Here is a 17,924-nt window from a genome sequence, read left to right as displayed (position 1 = left end):
AAGCTTTTTTTCATGGTTTTTGGCCACATAAATGTCTTCTTTTGAGAAGTGTCTGTTCTTGTCTTTTGCCCACTCTTTTTAATTGGGTTGTTTTTTGCTCGTAAATTTGTTTAAGATCCTTGTAGACTCTGGATATTAGACCTTTGTCAGATGGATAGGTTGCAAAAATTATCTCCCATTCTGTAGGCTGCCTGTTCGCTCTGATGATAGTTTGTTTTGCTGTGCAGAAGCTCTTTGTTTTAATTAGATCCCATCTGTAAATTTTTGCTTTTGTTGCAATTGCTTTTGATGTTTTCATCATGAAATCTTTGCCTATGCCTATGTCCTGAATGGTATTGCATAGATTTTCTTCTAGGGTTTTTATAGTTTTTGGTTTCACTTTATGTCTTTAATCCATCTTGAGTTAATCTTTGGATAAGGTGTAAGGAAGAGGTCCAGTTTCAATTTGCTGCATATAGCTAGCCATTTCTCCCAGCACTATTTATTAAAACTGGAATCCTTTCCCCATTGCTTATTTTTGTCATGTTTGTGGAAGATCAGATGGTTGTAGATGTGCAGTCTTATTTCTGAGATCTCTATTCTGTTCCATTGGTCTATGTGTCTGTTTTTGTACCAATACCATGCTGTTTTGGTGATGCTCGCTTTGTAGTATAGTTTGAAGTTGGGTAGTGTGATGCCTCCAGCTTTGTTCTTTAGAAGTCATTCTTAAATAAGAACAAACTAGAGGGTGCACACTACTGAATATCAAGACCTCTTATAAAGCTCATGTAATTAAGACAGTGTGTTATCAATATTATATTAGAAAAATAGAAAAATGGAATGGACTAGAAAACACAGAGACAGACCACAAATGTGACTGATAACAAAGGTGACATTTCAGAGCAGTAGAAATGAAGAGATTTTTCAATAAGTGGTGCTGGGTTTATTGGATGTCCGTAAGTAAAACAAAATAAATATGGACGCCTTTCTCACACCATAAACAACAATCAGCCACAGGTAGACTTTTACAACCTAAAGATAAAGGCTAAAATGCAAAAAAAAAAAAAAAAAAAAAAAAAAAAAAAAAATAGAGCTTCTATAAACTAAAATAGAGTAGCTTCATAACCTTAGGGTAAGCAACAATTTATTAAGTAGGCACAGGAAACAATAACCATAAAGGAAGAGACTGATAAATTGGATTATATTCAAAGTTAGATCTCCAATTCATCAAAAGAGAGTAAAAGGCAAACCACTAGAGCTGGGAAAAGATAGTTTAAATACATATGATAGGTAAAAGTATTTGTATTAAAAATTTGTTTTTAAAAGAAGACTTCTATAACTCAATAAGAAAAAGATTAAAAATCTAATTTAAAAATAGGCAATAAGCTTGAACAGGCACTGCAAAAGACAAACAAAAGTGGCAAAAAAATTAAAAAGGCACATCATCAGTCACCAGAAAAATGCAAACTGAAACCATAAGACACCACTACGCACCCACCAGAATGGCTAAAATTCAAACATTTAACAATCTCAAGTCTTGCCAATGATATAAAGAAACTGAAACACTCATGAAGTGATGATAGGAATATAAGTTGGTAAAGCCACTTAAGAAAACCCTTTGTAGGGATCGAATAAAGCTGAACATATGCACACCCCATTACCCAGCAATCCAGGCTCAGGTGTGTATACCAAACAGAAATACATTCATATGTGTGCCACAAAACACATACAAAAATATTCATAGCAGCGCTATTCATAATATGTCTAACCTAGAAATATCCCAAATGTCCCTCAACAGAAGATGAATAGTTTGTGGAATATCACAAAGTAGAATACTACACAGCAATAAAAATAGTTTACTGCTACACACTGCAACATAGATGAATTTCACAAACAATGTTGTGCATAAGGATCTAGAAAGAAAGAGTACAGGCATATATGTATGATTACATACTTATTTCATTTGTTTCAAAAAAGAGAAAGCTACAGTGTTAGAAATCAGGTTAGTGGTAGCTACTTGGGAGGCTGAAGTGGAAGGATTGTTTAAGCCTAGGAGTTCGTGGCCATCCTGGGCAACATAGCGAGACCTCATCTCTTTAAAAAAGAGAAGGAGAGAGAGAGAAAGGAAATCAGCTGGTTACCAATGGGAAAAAAAGAAATATGTACTTACTGGGAGGACCCATGAGGTAGTTTCTGGAAGAATGGTAATATTCTCCTTCTCGATCTCAGAGAGATAACATAGATGTGTTTACTGTTTGAAAATTTATTGAACAATGATTTGAATACTTTACATATAACATAAATACTTTTCATATAACATAAATATGTTATACTTCAGTAGAATTTTATGTTTGAAAAAGAATAGTGCAAATAAATGCAGATCTGGAGGAAGGATGCAGCATATTGGGTTCTCAAGGTGGCATTGCAGCCCTCTCACGTACAGTGATGCAAAAAGTGACATCATGGCAGGGTTATAACTGCAGGGATGATGAAGGAGCCAGAGGTTGTGTCTGTTACCACTGTGGACTGTCCTGGCCAGAATATGCCTCACTATCGGACACACAGATCCAACCAACGGAGACATGTGACTAATCAGGACCGAAGTCCCTCCCTGAGACTGAGATAAGGACGCTGGAAGAAAGAAGATTCCTCCCCTGTGAGGTGACTGTTGAAAAGATGTGAGGATAGAAATATTAGTGACCATCTTCTTTTTCTCTTGTGTCATAGAAGGAGGAAGTCAAGAAGACAAGGTAAGAGTGCTGACAATGTCATTTAAGTCCCTGGATCCAGCTAGGCCTGAATTCTCTGATTATGCAGCCAGATAAATTTATTTTTGCTTGAGATACTTGGATTTTGCTTCAGTTCAGTTGGCGTATTTGTATTTTTTTGTTTAGTCTGCATCAGAGAGAAGACTGACTCCCCATCGCTATCATCACTATTATATGGCATTCAAGTTCCTTCTCACACTGGCCCCAACTTGTACTTCTAGTTTTATCCGTCGCTGTTCATCTTCATATACCCAATAACATGGTAATCTTAACTACAGAAAACTCCTCCAACCAAGAATTTCTAACAAGCAAAGTTCAACTTATACCTATTTCCAAATACATTTTTGATAATCAATTGGTCATCTTGTTAAGAATAATTAGAAAATATAAGAATCTCGCGCCAGTCTAGGCAACGTGACGAAACCCTGCCTCTACAATAAATACAAAATTAGCTCAGAGTGGTGGCACACGCCTGTAGTCCCAGCTACTCGGGAGGCTGAGGTGGGAGGATCACTTGAGCCTGGGAGGTCAAGGCTGCAGCGAGCCAAGATTGCACACTGCAATCCAGCCTGGGCAACAGAGTGAGACCCTGTCTCGAAAACAACAAAAAAAGACTTCTGGGATTAGAAACAGATATTTTTTAAGCGGGGGAGGGGGTCTTAAGGCAGATGGCAGGCAGGGGAAGTGGTTTTTGCAGAGAAGTTTTGAAAGCTAAAGGAAGCCAAAAAATGAAAACCTGGAATTGGCAGCATATGCTTTGGCATGACACTAAATACCCTGTGCACGGGGGTGAGGTATCTGAGGACTTCCTAGTCAGTCGTGTCAACTAAGTTAAATAAAGTTTATCCCAAGATGTATCTATCTACTTTACCCTTTAGCCACAGGGAGACCCAGGAGTCAGCAGTCAGCCTCTCTGACTGAAAGGCACTAAACGCTTGTATACAGAGCCTGGCATGGAGGAGTGCCCTTGTGCATGAGAATTGTGCACTGACTGTAATAAAGCAAAACCACCTGTAAGCAATTTCACTGTAAGCGGGGGTGACAGCCGGCAAAACAGCAAGAAGTAACTGGAAATTCACTGTGACACACTGCTCTTACCAACATAAGGTGAGTAAAATGTCACTCATAATCTACTTTTGTTTTCTCATTTTACTTTCAGTAAACATGACAAATACTTACTGAACAGTTTTGCTTAAACCTAGATTTCCCCTATCCTTGTTTTCATTAAAGTTTTAAGTTCATCAACATGGACTCCTCCTGACAGACAGGTTTTTAAGGACCTCACTCTCTGTATGGGGAGTATTAAGTATTCTTTGCACATTCTTTGCATTTGATCACCTGAATACTTTTGTTTACATTGAAATGCCCAAGCACATTCTTGCCATCTCTGTCCCCTGGCCCCATTTCTGCAGGCCCCAGACCCCTCATTCCCCCAAGGTTCAATTCATCTACTTAGCCTCTTCAGTGAAATCTCTCAGTGGGAAGTCATCTCTCCCTAACTTTCCATATATAGGCCTTGCTTACCACATTCCATCTCTCCATTTGTTTTCCTTCTTCAGAATTTTAAGTTTCTTGAACACAGGAGCCATATCCGATTAATCATTATCTGGAAACGGGTCCTTGGTAGGAAGACAGATGCACTGTCTGACACGGACCAGCAGGACAAGGAGCGGGGAGGAGCAGCAGAGACCCCACACCAGCTGTGACCTGAGGTATGGAACATCCCGCCCCCGCGACCCCATTAATAGTAGACTAAACCAGAGATTGTTTCCAGGTACACACTCTCTTTCAGTAACCATCTCAAAGCAATCACAATTTCTCAGCCCTATTCTGCAAATGGGAAGAATGCAGATCAGGAGAGTTCTACTACTTTGCCTCCTGTCACATACCCCTGGCTATCGGCAGAAACCAACAGCCAAGCCCTAAACCACCTGCTGTCCTGAAAATGAAAGTGCCTTCCCTTAAAAAAAAAAAAAAAAGTCTACAATGTAATCAATAAATTTATTCTTCGTGAATGCGTCCTTTCTATTTTGACCAGCTGCTGAATCAGTCTTTGTATTAAGATGTATGGTCAGCAAAATAATATAATGGCATCTTCCTGCTTGGTTTGGAATCTAAACACTGTAGTACTTCCACAGAAGTTTAAGGAGAAAATATATGGGACATGTTATTTAGAGTTATCTTTTTTTCTAGAGAGGTCACACCACAAAATGCAGCCAGCTCAAAAGGTGTTTCTCTTGGATTGGGCAGTGTAGATATACATAATATTTTTCTAACTGAAATTAGTTAATAATTTTTAAATGAATTAAAACTTGGCGACAACAGGGCTTTCTGAGCAGCACATACTTCTCACTTAAACACAGTCTCCACTGTCCCTAATGCAACCCCAACCCTGAGGCCCCCAGGGTCAGGTGCCATTCACCATCACACATGGATGGCTGTTTTGCTTTTAGAGAAAAGGAAATGTTATTTGGCATCCGGGTCTCTCTTGACAACGAGTCAGAGGACCCCATATTTCAAGAAAAATAGATATAAATGTATTTCTTTCTGGGAGTAAAAACTTTCTATTTGTGTAATGTACAAACAAAACATGCTTTTGATTTCCAAAGATTACAACTTGTTACTATTGCGGAAGAAACCTCACTTGTTTCCCTCATTTTCTTTACCTAACTGGTCTTTTGAGTGTTTGAGTTTGCAACTCATTTTCAAAATGCATTTTCTTCCTTCCTTCATTTCACAAATAGTTCTTAAACAATTAGTATGAATCAGAATCTGTGATAGATGCTGAATCTACAACAGGAAATAAGAGAGTCCCTGCTTGTATGGAATGTATAGTCTAGCAGAGGGAGATAGAATATATAAATACATATAATGCAATGTCATGCTGATAAAGCTGTGATCAAAAATAGGGCAACTAAGACAACGAAGAGCAATGAGAAGGGGCAGGGTTTATTATTTTAGCTAGGGTGGTCTGAGATGTCTTTAACTATGAAGAGTTCATATTAGCCCTTACTCTGAAATCAAACAATTGTTTTAATAGCCAGTTACAGTCATGCACCACGAGTCAGTGATGGACCACATATATGAAGGGGGTCCCATGAGATTATAACACCATATTGTTACTGTATCTTTCCCATGTTTAGATATAATTAAGTACAAAATACCACTGTGCTACAATTGCCTACAGTATTCAGTACAGTAACATGCTGCACAGGTTTTAGCCTAGGAGCACTACAACATACGGCCTAGGTGTATAGTAGGCTATGCCATCCAGGTTGTGTAAGTACATTCTAGGGTGTTCACACAACAACAAAATCACCTAATGATACATCTCTCCGAATGTATCCTGGTCATTAAGTGAAACATGACTGTATTATCAAGACCTTTCATCTGAAAACTTTGCCATTATCCCTTTTTGCACCTATAAAATTTATTTCTGTTTCCCAAAGCCTGTCTCTTCTAGATCTGATAAAATGCTGTCTCTGAACTAAACTATAATGTACTTACTGTCTTCATCATCTGTTTGCTACCAAATCTGACTTACAAAATCCCCTGCATTTTTTCCTAAACTATCTTTTAACATCTGTTATTGCCAATTTTCTATTTATTCCTATCATCTCCCCAATACAAGTGAAATGATCTCAAGGTAAGGGTCTGTGTTTATTCCCCAGCTTGTGCTATATAAAAGAGCACAAGGACTATGGGGTCAGAAAAGATCTGAGTTTAAATCTTGGTTCCTCAATGACTTAGGGCAAGTAACTGAACCTCGTTTCCACTCGGTTCCCCATCTATAAAACAAGCATACCACCTAACACCTCTTAAAGGACTTTGATTTGCAAAAAGCTTAACAATGCTGATGATTATTTTGTAAGATCAGCCCACAACCATACGACAGACCCATAATTTTGTAGGCTGAGCAAGTTTTCGTTTAGGCAACCATTTTTTATCAAGCATTTACTATGTGTATTGGTCTTGTGCTGGAGGTGGAGATAAAATTATAAACATAAATTATAAAACCAAAAAAAAGCCAAACAGACCAAAGCCCCATGGAATGGACAAACATTAATGTAGAACTAGAAACTAGGATGACAGTCTCACTATATCATGAATATGAAGTAGATCTTGCCAGGTAAAATCAAGCAAGCAATAAGAATGCGGGCTATAACCATGTGTAGCTTGCATCCACACTCATACCAATCCATATACCCACATTAGTCCATGAATTCCTACCAATACTAGCCCATCCTTCCTCCCCTACCCACAGCTGTCACTCTGCAACTCAATAACTCAGCAAACATTTACCAAACTCCTACTATGTGCCAAGCACTGTGAGAAACCCCAAGGATGCAGAGAAAAAAATAAAACATGGGCTTGCTCTATGTATCTGTCATAAGCCCTATCAATGCAGCAGCAGTCTCCTTTTTCACTTCTCTTCCTGCTGGTGATTAATGGCCTTTCCCCTCCAGGAAACAGAGGCATCTTTGGCTACCACAGATATCTTGCCCATGCTGCCTTCTCCCACTCAGATGTCTGGGCCACTTGCTTTCTACAAGCCTCCTCAAATCTCAATGTGAGAACTCTGGAGCAGAATTCTCAGAGACTTGGGAGCCCCTCAAATGCTGGACTAACACAGCAAGTCCTCAGGAACAGAAAATAAAAAGGAACCATTATCCTGAAATACTGATTTCTCAACAGACTCACTCTAAAAATTATTAGAAAACAGGAACTGTGTTGTGACAGTCCCATCTTCTTAAGTGTCTGTGCTTTCTATCCCCCGTACTTCATACAGGGTCCTGCATTCTCCTCGTGGTCACACATACTCAAAGGGTATTTTTTAAATTATTCTTTCACAGATGAGAAAACTAACGTTCAGAAACACAATTAACAGGATTTTTAAATGCCTGTTGTGCTCCTTTAAGAGCAAATAATAGCAGTTCTCTGTCCGGGCTCCAGGCTAGCCAGGTCTTCATGAGAGCAACACAGGTGCCTGGGGTATTTCCAAGAGAGTGCCACAACCAGTTCCCATCCATGCAGGGGACCTCACCTCAGCTGGCTTTGTAGAATGCATGCTTCCATGTGTGCAAGAAAATAGGCTCTTGGGTCAAGCAGATACTAGTGAATGAGTGAACTCTACCATGGACAGATCTAAAGGTGGCTTTCTCTTTGATAATCTAATCAAATTACTGTCAAATGCCAAGACAGCTAGCCTTTAAGACAATTCATTTGCATAGCCTGAGCTATTAATGAACAAGGATCTATTTTGTTCATATCCAAATATTTATGCTTTTTTTGAAGTTACCACACATAAAAACGGTGGTTCTTTGTACCACCCTATGTTACTAACACCTAAGTAGAAGGAAAAGACAAATTTTCTATAAAAAAAGGTAACCACATAAGGATAATCAAAAGTTCTAACTGGGGTATTTCAGCCAGTTAGAATCTCCTAGCTATCAAATATACACATTCAATGTCACCAGAGGGAAGTGGTGAAGAACACCGCCCTTTGGAATCAGAAGGCCTGCATCTTACTTCTGATGCTACTTCACTTTGTGGATTTATGCAGGTTAATTTATTTCTCTAAAGTTTTAAATTTCTTCATTCATGAAATTGAGACCTATCTTACAGAGTGGTGGTAGGGCTCTAATGGGCATTGCTCTGCCTTTTTTCTTAGTGGGAGGGATGGGGGATGAGGAGAGGAGTGGGGAGATTGCTTGCTTTATCTGTTGCCTTGGTAATTGGGGTAATTAACAGTGAACCTCCCATTTTTTGAAATATGTGTATGTGGTAGAAAATAAATGGCCTCTTCCAGGCCTCAGAGAGGCAACGGTGAAGTATTTGGTAGGCTTTGTGGTTTGGAACATCTCAAGCAGGTATTCCCAGTTGTTATTTAATGTAACTCATTAGGTTTAATGTTCATTTTAACTGCCTACTTATAAGCATTTTTGCATTTTTTGCAGTTTGAAGTAGTGTGGTCCATGAATGATTATAACTCTTATTACAGGCTTAATGTTTCCAAATTCTGGACGATTATTCTTTTGTCTTGACTACTCCAGAAACATACTCCCCCATAAGAGAAAAGTAATATTGATTCAGCCAATGCTTACTGAACACCTATTGGCAGGTATATTTTGGGGCACTGGATGGATGGATGCAAAGAAAAGTCAAACAGTCTTTTTGGCCTGTAAGGAGCTTACTGTGAAAGCCTGTGAAAAGTCAAACAGGCATTTTGGCCTGTAAGGAGCTTACTGTGATGTGTGACTGAGTGTTAACTTGATTGCATTGAGGGATACAGAGTATTGATCCTGGGTGTGTCTGTGTGGGTGTTGCCCAAAAGAGATTAAATATGTGAGTCAGTGGGCTGGGGAAGGCAGATCCACCCTTAATCTGGTGGGCACAATCTAATTAGCTTCCGGCAAATATAAAGCAGGCAGATAAACATGAAAAGGAGAGAGGAGACAAGCCTCCCAGCCTACATCTTTCTCCCATGCTGGATCCTTCTTGCCCTCAAACATCTGACTCCAAGTTCTGCAGTTTTGGGACCTGGACTGGCTCTCCTTGCTCCTCAGCTTACAGACAGCCTATTGTGGGACCTTGTGATTGTGTAAGTTAATACTTAATAAACTCCCTAAGATATATATGTCTTATTAGTTATATCCCTCTAAGAGAACCCTAATACAGATTTTGGTACCAGGAGTGGTTCTAGAGGAACAGAATATTAAGAATGGAGTTCTTTCGTTGGTTTTGGGGTTTCTGGAGTTGGCTGCTTAATATGATTAGACCCAAAAATGCTAAGGACTCTACTTCTAATGATATAGAAAATACTGATAGTCCTTGGCAGAAATTGTTTAGAGAGTTATGCAAAATAAATGCATTTGACACTCCTGACTCACTGCTCGTGAGAGGCAAGGAGTTTAGTGACTCTGTACATAGTACATTTGACCATATGTGGAGAACCAAGGAACACAATGAAGCTGGTTGGTTGCTCCTAAGTTCAATGGACAAAGTGATTAAAGAAAATGATTAACTCATGGTTTCTGTCTTCCGGCTTCAGAAGCAGATACTGAGCTTCAAATCTGCTAAGATTACCCTAAGTGAGAGTCTTATCTCCTGTAGAGAATGAGCCAAAATTTTGGAAAAACAGACACAAGCTCTTAAAGGCAGCCCACTGTGAGTGAGCTGGAAATGCCTGATCTCCCTTGGCTTAATGTAGAGGAAGAAATCCAAAGGCTTAGGGAGATTGGGGTGGTGGAGTGGATTAGTCCCTTTAGACCTACTCATCCCAGCTGGGAGGGTCCAGAAGACATACTCTTGACTGCCTTGCAAAATAGACTTGGGAGGGCAGCATCTGCATCTTTGAAGAGCCCTGTAATTGTTCTTCTCTGTATGTCAGATCTAATGGTGGGAACCACAGTCACTCAACTACAAAATTTAAATATAATTGGAATAATTGGATCCAGAGGTGGCAGGGGCCAGGTGGCAGGGGCCAAGTGGCAGCACTCAACCATCAAAGGCAAGGTGAGCATAGCTACCATAATGGACAGCAGAGGCAAAGTGCCAATCAGAATAGTCTGACTCATGTAGAGCTCTGGCATTGGCTAATCGTGGTGTTCCTAGAAGTGAAATTGATAGGAAGCCTACTGCATCCCTACTTCAATTATACAAACAGAAAACTTCTAGGTTGAGTGGACAAAAGACTAATTTGAATTATAAAAACAGAGAATCATGGCTCCTCAATCAATTTCCAGACTTGAGCCAGTTTATAGACCCAGAACCCTTTGGATAAAGGGATGGCTGGGTCCCCTTGAGGAAGGACCCCACTACATTACCGAAAATTTATGAAGTGGATCTTTGTCTCATCCTTCCCCAAGGAGACCTCTGGCCTTTTACCAGGGTAACTGTGCACTGGGGAAAGGAAAATGATCAGACATTTCAGGGACTACTGGACACTGGCTCTGAGCTTACATTGATTCCAGGAAACCCAAAACATCATTGTGGTCCTCCAGTTAAGCTAGGGGGTTATGGAGGTCAGATAATTAATGGAGTTTTAGCTCAGGTCCAACTTATAGTAGGTCCCTGGACTTAACCTGTGGTCATTGACCCAGTGCCAGAAAGCATAATTGGCATAGGCACACTTAGCAGCTGGCAGAACCCCCACATTGGCTCTCTGACTAGTAGGGTGAGGGCTATTATGGGGGAAAAGCCCAAATAGAAGCCATTAGAGATGCCTCTACCTAGAAAAACAGTAAATCAAAAACAATATCACATGCCTAGAGGGACTGCAGAGATTAGTGCCACCATCAAGGACTTGAAAGACGCAGGGATGGTGATTCCCACCACGTTCCCATTTAACTCTCCCATTTGGCCTGTGCAGAAGACAGATGGATCTTGGAGAATGGCAGTGGATTATCGTAAGCTTAACCAAGTGGTGACTCCAATTGCAGCTACTGTACCAGATGTGGTTTCATTGCTTGAGCAAATTAACACATCTCCTGGTACTTGGTATATAGCCATGGACTTGGCAAATGCCTTTTTCTCCATTCCTGTCCATAAGGCCCACTGGAAGCAATTTGCCTTCAGCTGGCAAGGCCAGCAATATAGCTTTACTGTCCTATCTCAGGGGTATATCAACTCTCTGGCTTTGTGTCATAATCTTATTCAGAGAGACCTTGATCGCTTTTCACTTCTGCAAGATATCACTCTGGTCCATTACACTGATGTAATGCTGATTGGATTCAGAGAACAAGAAGTAGCAAACACACTAGACTTATTGGTGGGACATGTGCAAGCCAGAGGTTAAGAAATAAATCCAACTAAAATTCAGGGACCTCTTACCCCAGTAAAATTTCTAGGGGTCCAGTGGTGTGGGGCCTGTTGAGATATTCCTTCTGAGGTGAAGGATAAGTTGCTGCATTTGGCCCCTCCTACAACCAAGAAAGAGGCACAATGCTTAGTGGGCCTATTTGGATTTTGGAGGCACCACATTCCTTATTTGGGTGTGTTACTCTGGTCCATTTATTGAGTGACTCGAAAAGCTGCCAGTTTTGAGTGGGGTCCAGAACAGGAGAAGGCTCTGCAACAGGTCCAGGCTGCCGTGCAAGCTGCTCTCCCACTTGGGCTATATGACCCAGCAGATCCAGTGGTGGTTGAGATGTCAGTGGCAGATAGGGATGCTGTCTGGAGCCTTTGGCAGGCCCCCATAGGTGAATCACAGTGGAGCCCTCTAGGACTTTGTAGCAAGACCCTGCCATCTTCTGCAGATAACTACTCTCCTTTTGAGATACAGCTCTTGGTCTGTTACTGGGCTTTGGTGGAAAATGAACGTTTAACTGTGGGTCATCAAGTCACCACGCAACCTGAACTTCCTATTATGAACTGGGTGCTTTCTGACCAATCTAGCCATTGGTGGGTTGTGCACAGCAGCATTCCATCATGAAACAGAAGTGGTATATACTTGATCTGGCTCAAGCAGGTACTGAAGGCACAAGTAAGTTACACAAGGAAGTGGCTCAAATGCCCATGGTCTCCACTCCTGCCACCCTGCCTTCTCTCCCCCAGCCTGCACCCATGGCCTAATGGGGAGTTCCCTATGATCAGTTGACAGAGGAGGAGAAGACTAGGGCCTATTCACAGATGGTTCCGCATGGTATGCAGGCACCACCAGAAAGTGGACAGCTGTAGCACTACAGCCCCTTTCTAGGACATCCCTGAAGGACAGAGGTGAAGGGAAATCTTCCCAGTGGGCAGAACTTCGAGCAGTGCAGCTGGTTGTGCACTTTGCATGGAAGGAGAAATGGCCCAATATGTGATTATATACCAATTCATGAGCTGTAGTCAATGGCTTGGCTAGATGGTCAGGGACTTGGAAGAAGCATGATTGGAAAATTGCTGACAAAGAAATTTCGGAAAGAGGTATGTGGATGGACTTTTCTGAGTGGTCAAAAACGGTGAAGCTATTTGTATCCCATGTAAGTGCTCACCAACGGGTGACCTCAGTGGAGGAGGAGTTTAATAATCAGATGAATAGGATGATCTGTTCTGTGGACTCACTCAGCGTCTTTCCCCAGCCACCCCTGTCATCACCCAATAGTCCCATGAACAAAGTGGCCATGGTGGCAGGGATGGAGGTTACGCACGGGCTCAGCAACATGGACTTCCACTCACCAAGGCTGACCTGGCTATCACTGCTGAGGGCCCAAACTGCCAGCAGCAGAGACCAGCACTGAGCCCCCAATATGGCACTATTCCTCAGGGTGATCAGCCAGCTACCTGGTGGCAGGTTGATTATATTGGACCTCTTCCATCATGGAAAGGGCAGAGGTTTGTCCTCACTGGAATAGACATTTACTCCAGATATGGGTTTGCCTATCCTGCATGCAATGCTTCTGCCAAGACAACCATCTGTGGACTCACGGAATGCCTTATCCACCATCATGGTATTCCATGCAGCATTGCCTCTGACCAAGGCACTCACTTCATGGCTAAAGAAGTGAGGCAGTGGGCTCATGCTCACGGAATTTACTGGTCTTACCATGTTCCCCATCTTCCTGAAGCAGTTGGATTGACAGAATGGTGGAATGGCCTTTTGAAGTCACAATTACAATGCCAGCTAGGTGACAATACTTTGCAGGACTGGGGCAAATTTCTCCAGAGGGCCATGTATGCTCTGAATCAGCATCCAATATATGGTACTGTTTCTTCTATAGCCAGGATTCACAGGTCCAAGAATGAAGGGGCGGAAGTGGAAGAGGCACCACTCACCATCACCCCTACTGAATTAGCAAAATTTTTGCTTCCTGTTCCCTCGACATTACATTCTGCTGGCCTAGAGGTCTTAGTTCCAGAGGGAGGAATGCTGTCACCAGGAAACACAACAATGATTTCATTAAACTGGAAGTTAAGATTGCCACCTGGACAGTTTGGGATCCTCTTACCTTTAAGTCAACAGGCTAAGAAGGGAGTTACAGTGTTGGCTAGGGTGATTGACCCAGACTATCAAGATGAAATCAGTCTACTACTCCACAGCAGAGGTAAGGAAGACTACATATGGAACACAGGAGACCCATTATGGCATCTCTCAGCATTACCATGCCCTGTGATTAAGGTCAACGGGAAACTACAACAGCCCAATCCAGGCAGGACTACAAATGGTCCAGACCCTTCAGGAATGAAGGTTTGGGTCACTCCACTAGGGAAAAAAATCACGATCTGCTGAGGTGCTTGCTGTAGGCAAAAGGAATACTGAATGGGTAGAAGGTAGTCATCAATACCAGCTACGACCATGTGACCAGTTGCAGAAACAGAGACTGTAATTGTCATGAGTATTTCCTCCTTCTTTTGTTAAAAACATGTTTGTGTACGTATACACTTGTGCTAAGAAAATATCTTCATTTTATTTCCTTTTCCTTTATCATGTGACATAAGATTTATTGACTTCATATCAGCCTTAAGTATTGTTAACTTTATGCAATAGTATTTGTGTTGGGGATTGGTGCATTTCTGGTTGTACGAAGGATAGTTGTATTTTGTTATGCACAATTATGACCTCACTATTGTCTTTATTTGAAGATTATGTATGATCTCAGGAGATGTATATGGGTTCAAGTTGACAAGGGGTAGGCTTTTTGATGGTTAATACTGAGTGTTATCTTGATTGCATTGAGGGATACAGAGTATTGATTCTGGGTGTGTCTGTGTGAGCATTGCCCAAAAGATATTAAACATTTGAGTCAGTGGGCTGCGGAAGGCAGATCCACCCTTAATCTGGTGGGCATAATCTAATCAGCTTCTGGCGAATATAAAGCAGGCAGAAAAACACAAAAAGGAGGGCCGAGCCTAGCCTCCCAGCCTACATCTTTCTCCCATGCTGAATGCTTCCTGCCCTCAAACATCCGACTCCAATTTCTTCAGTTTTGGGACTTGGACTGGCTCTCCTTGCTCCTCAGTTTACAGACAGCCTATTGTGGGACCTTGTGACCAAGTAAGTTAATACTTAATAAACTCCCCTTTATAGATATATATGAGATATATGGCATATATATGTATATATCTCATATATATCTCATATATAGCATATATATGAGCTATATCTCATATATAGCATATATGTATATATATGTATATATGTCATACATATGTACATATATATACACACACTATTAGTTCTGTCCCTCTAAGACAGCCTTAATACATTACCCTCTAGTTTTCACTGTCACCAACCAACAGAGTCAGCATCATCCAGGGACTTGTCAGATATGTACATTCTCGGGCCCCACTCCAGACAGAAAGAATCAGAGACTCTGGGGGTGACCCCCAGGTGTTTCTGTGTTTGAACAAGCCCTCTTCAAGTATCATTCTCATGTCAAAGCAAGAAATACGTCATTAGCTTATTGAGTTAAATCTAAAAGTACCTTTTGCCCTTCAGGGAAACAGAGGCCCAGAGGTCACAGGAGAAGTTGGTGGAGTAACTGCAACCAGAACTCAGGTCTCCCGTCCACAATGGCCAATGACCTTTCTACTTCTTTTCTGATGCTTTAATCCCTAAATCTGATAGGAAGTCCCAAGCATTACCAGCCCAAAGTGCAAACACCGGTTTTCGAAGAGCAGAAAAAGAAAGAACCTACTCTCTTTGAAAATAAGGACCACCAGGAAAAACTAACATCTGATCAAAATCATTCTGTAAACAAGCAGTCCCAAGCCTTTAATACATTTCCAAGTTATATTTACAAGTTACATTTTATAAAAATTTGTGGGGGAGGGGTGCTGGGTAGAAATAAATGACTAGAATAATATTTGGAAGAATATACAGTTAAAGATATGTTAATAGTGGCTCCCCCTCCATAGCAGATTATGGATAACCTTTATTTTTTTCTTTGTATTTTCCTGAATTGTTTTCAATAGCTAAATATTACTTTTGGAATCAGGGGAAAAGTTAAAATTGTTTTTTGAAATATTATATCCATATCACTCAACACGAAAGTTTATTTTGTAATTCTAGTTCTTTCCATACAGCAGGATAGTGTGTGTATAGTAATTATTTATATCATGCCATATGTTACAATGAAGATGAAATTTGGTAAATATATTCCTTCCAGCTGGTACTGAAAATGAAGAGGTTAAATGCATTCCTAGGTTCAGAACACTATGAATTAAGCTAACTGCGAAGCTAAAGGAAAAATTAATCCCAGTATTGAGATCTCTGAGAGCATCCTTTTGAAAAACGTTTATGTGACACACAGCTCCTTATTCCCGTCCCCCTGATATTTAACCCCTGGCACAAAACAGAATGTTCAGCAATTCCTGGCAAAGTCTTAGGAGTTGGGGATAAAATGCATGGGAGAAGATGAGAGACATAAGAAATGGAATGATCCTACTTTCACATAAAATGATGTCCCTGTAGACAATGAGACATCCAAAATTACTGGCAAATTTCATTGTCCACAATAACCTTAAATTTATTTTTCTTTCTCAAGAAAGGTCTATTCACTTCAAAAACATCTATGTTGGAGATCTTATTCTGCAAATCCAAAATAAATAAATAATTAAAATGGACTCATTTAAATAAACATTTCTGCCACAAAAGCATTGTCGTAATGTTTCACTTGATAAGATGAATTTATTGCTTCAAAGAAAATCTAGTCTTGTTTTACTGAAACTCTCAGCAATATAAATTCACTGAATGTTAACTGAAATTCCTTAAAGAAAATCATAAGTTAAGATCTGCCAGAATAAATATATAAAAGGAAACACCGGTGACCTCTCTCCTTCATCACAATACCTCCCAACAGCTGACTTTTCTAGAACTCACAGACTCTTTCAGAAAAGGCCGAGTTATTGGGAATAGATTCTCTCTACATATACATAGTTTATGGTGCCTGAGATCATATTTACAGGACAATTTAGCTTAACAATGGTACAGGATCAAAAAACTCAGAATCTATCATCTTGGCTTTCTCTAATTTAGCATGCAAGATTTGGCTTACAAAGATTTCTCTCTCAAGAGTCTCACCAAATGTCCCTCAGCCCTCTACTTTCCTTCACAGAGTAGTCCCACCCATTGAAAAAGTAATAAATTAATAAAGAATGTTCATCTTACAGAAAGTTTCCCACCAACGTCCCAGTTCCCACTCCATGTAATTACCTATTTGCCTATGAAAATTGATCTATAAGAGCCGTGTTGTCAACACATTAAACCTAACAGTTCCCTTTCAGTCTTACACTTTTTGACAGACCATACACACACAAACTTGTAGCTCATTCTCTAACTCCATTTTGATACTTACAAGCCCAGTTCTTCCATCTCTCACTTTCTCTGGAGAGAAAAGGGTCCAGTGGTAGGTTTTACCTAATCTCGATTATTTTTGCAGTTTTTCTTTGGTTAAAGGTATTGATCAGAACTCACCTCCCAAGCATTGATAATTCCGAGCCGACGAGACCCCAAATATCTTCAGTTTGTAACATAGAAATGCCACTGGTCTCAACGACAGAGAAGGAAAATACTACTCCGTCAAATTAAGAAGAAAAAAAAAATAAAGAAATACAGCAGCTTTCATTCTGAACAAAATTAAATTTTCTGGGTCACTTTCCCTGTCTCACTGGGCCACTTTTTTACGCAGCCTGCCGGTAACTGTAAACACAGTCTCTTCACTCCTCACGCAACCAGTTCAGTTGTCATCCTCTCCAAGCGAATAGCCACGGCGTCCTTTGCTAGCGCAGTTCCCAAACAACAAACCTCCCCACCCGCCCCTGCCCTCCACACCTCACCGCGGAGACTCGCTTTCTTTTCTTCCAAACCACAAATGGGCGAGCTTGCTCAGAGAAAAAGTTAATGAATGCCTGATTTAGAGGCAAAGCTGCCCTACCTGCGATCACAACATCGGAAGACTGGAAGTATCTAAAAGCGCCATCCTCTGCGCTCTCGTCCCCGTCGGTGTGCGCTTCACACGCAGAAACCCAGGAACATGATTTATATGCAGACCTGCACCCATCCCACACAAGTCCACACGCCAGCTTGCCTAACCACTTATGTAAGCTCGTGCTTCCACAGTCCCAAACTGCAGACACACACACACGGGCACCTGTCACGCATCTGAAATGGACAAGCACCCACACCCAGGAAATGAAATCAACACATATTAATGGGGTGGGGAGGGAGGATACTGTTTTAAACCATGTTTTCCC

The 17,924-nt window shown here is 40.9% G+C and overlaps 1 protein-coding gene across 12 annotated transcripts in view; it reads right to left on the bottom strand.

Moving 5' to 3' along the window:
- Window positions 1–17,924, bottom strand: part of RGS6 (regulator of G protein signaling 6) — a 633,391-nt gene that overhangs the window by 614,597 nt on the left and 870 nt on the right. For 5 of the 12 annotated variants that reach the window (XM_015144013.3, XM_077937734.1, XM_015144015.3 and 2 more), the window contains exon 1: window positions 17,606–17,684. The exons of 5 other annotated variants lie outside the window; for them this stretch is intronic. The gene's annotated coding sequence lies outside the window, so the exon portion shown is untranslated. Of the gene's footprint in view, window positions 1–17,145; window positions 17,685–17,924 lie in introns of those variants that run through there. 2 more of the 12 variants (XM_077937728.1, XM_077937732.1) reach the window with 1 other exon arrangement.

Source organism: Macaca mulatta, chromosome 7, assembly GCF_049350105.2.
Source record: "Macaca mulatta isolate MMU2019108-1 chromosome 7, T2T-MMU8v2.0, whole genome shotgun sequence".
Taxonomy (NCBI): domain Eukaryota; kingdom Metazoa; phylum Chordata; class Mammalia; order Primates; family Cercopithecidae; genus Macaca; species Macaca mulatta.
The sequence above is the reverse complement of the archived record's forward strand: the minus strand, read 5'-3'. Positions and strand labels throughout refer to the sequence as shown.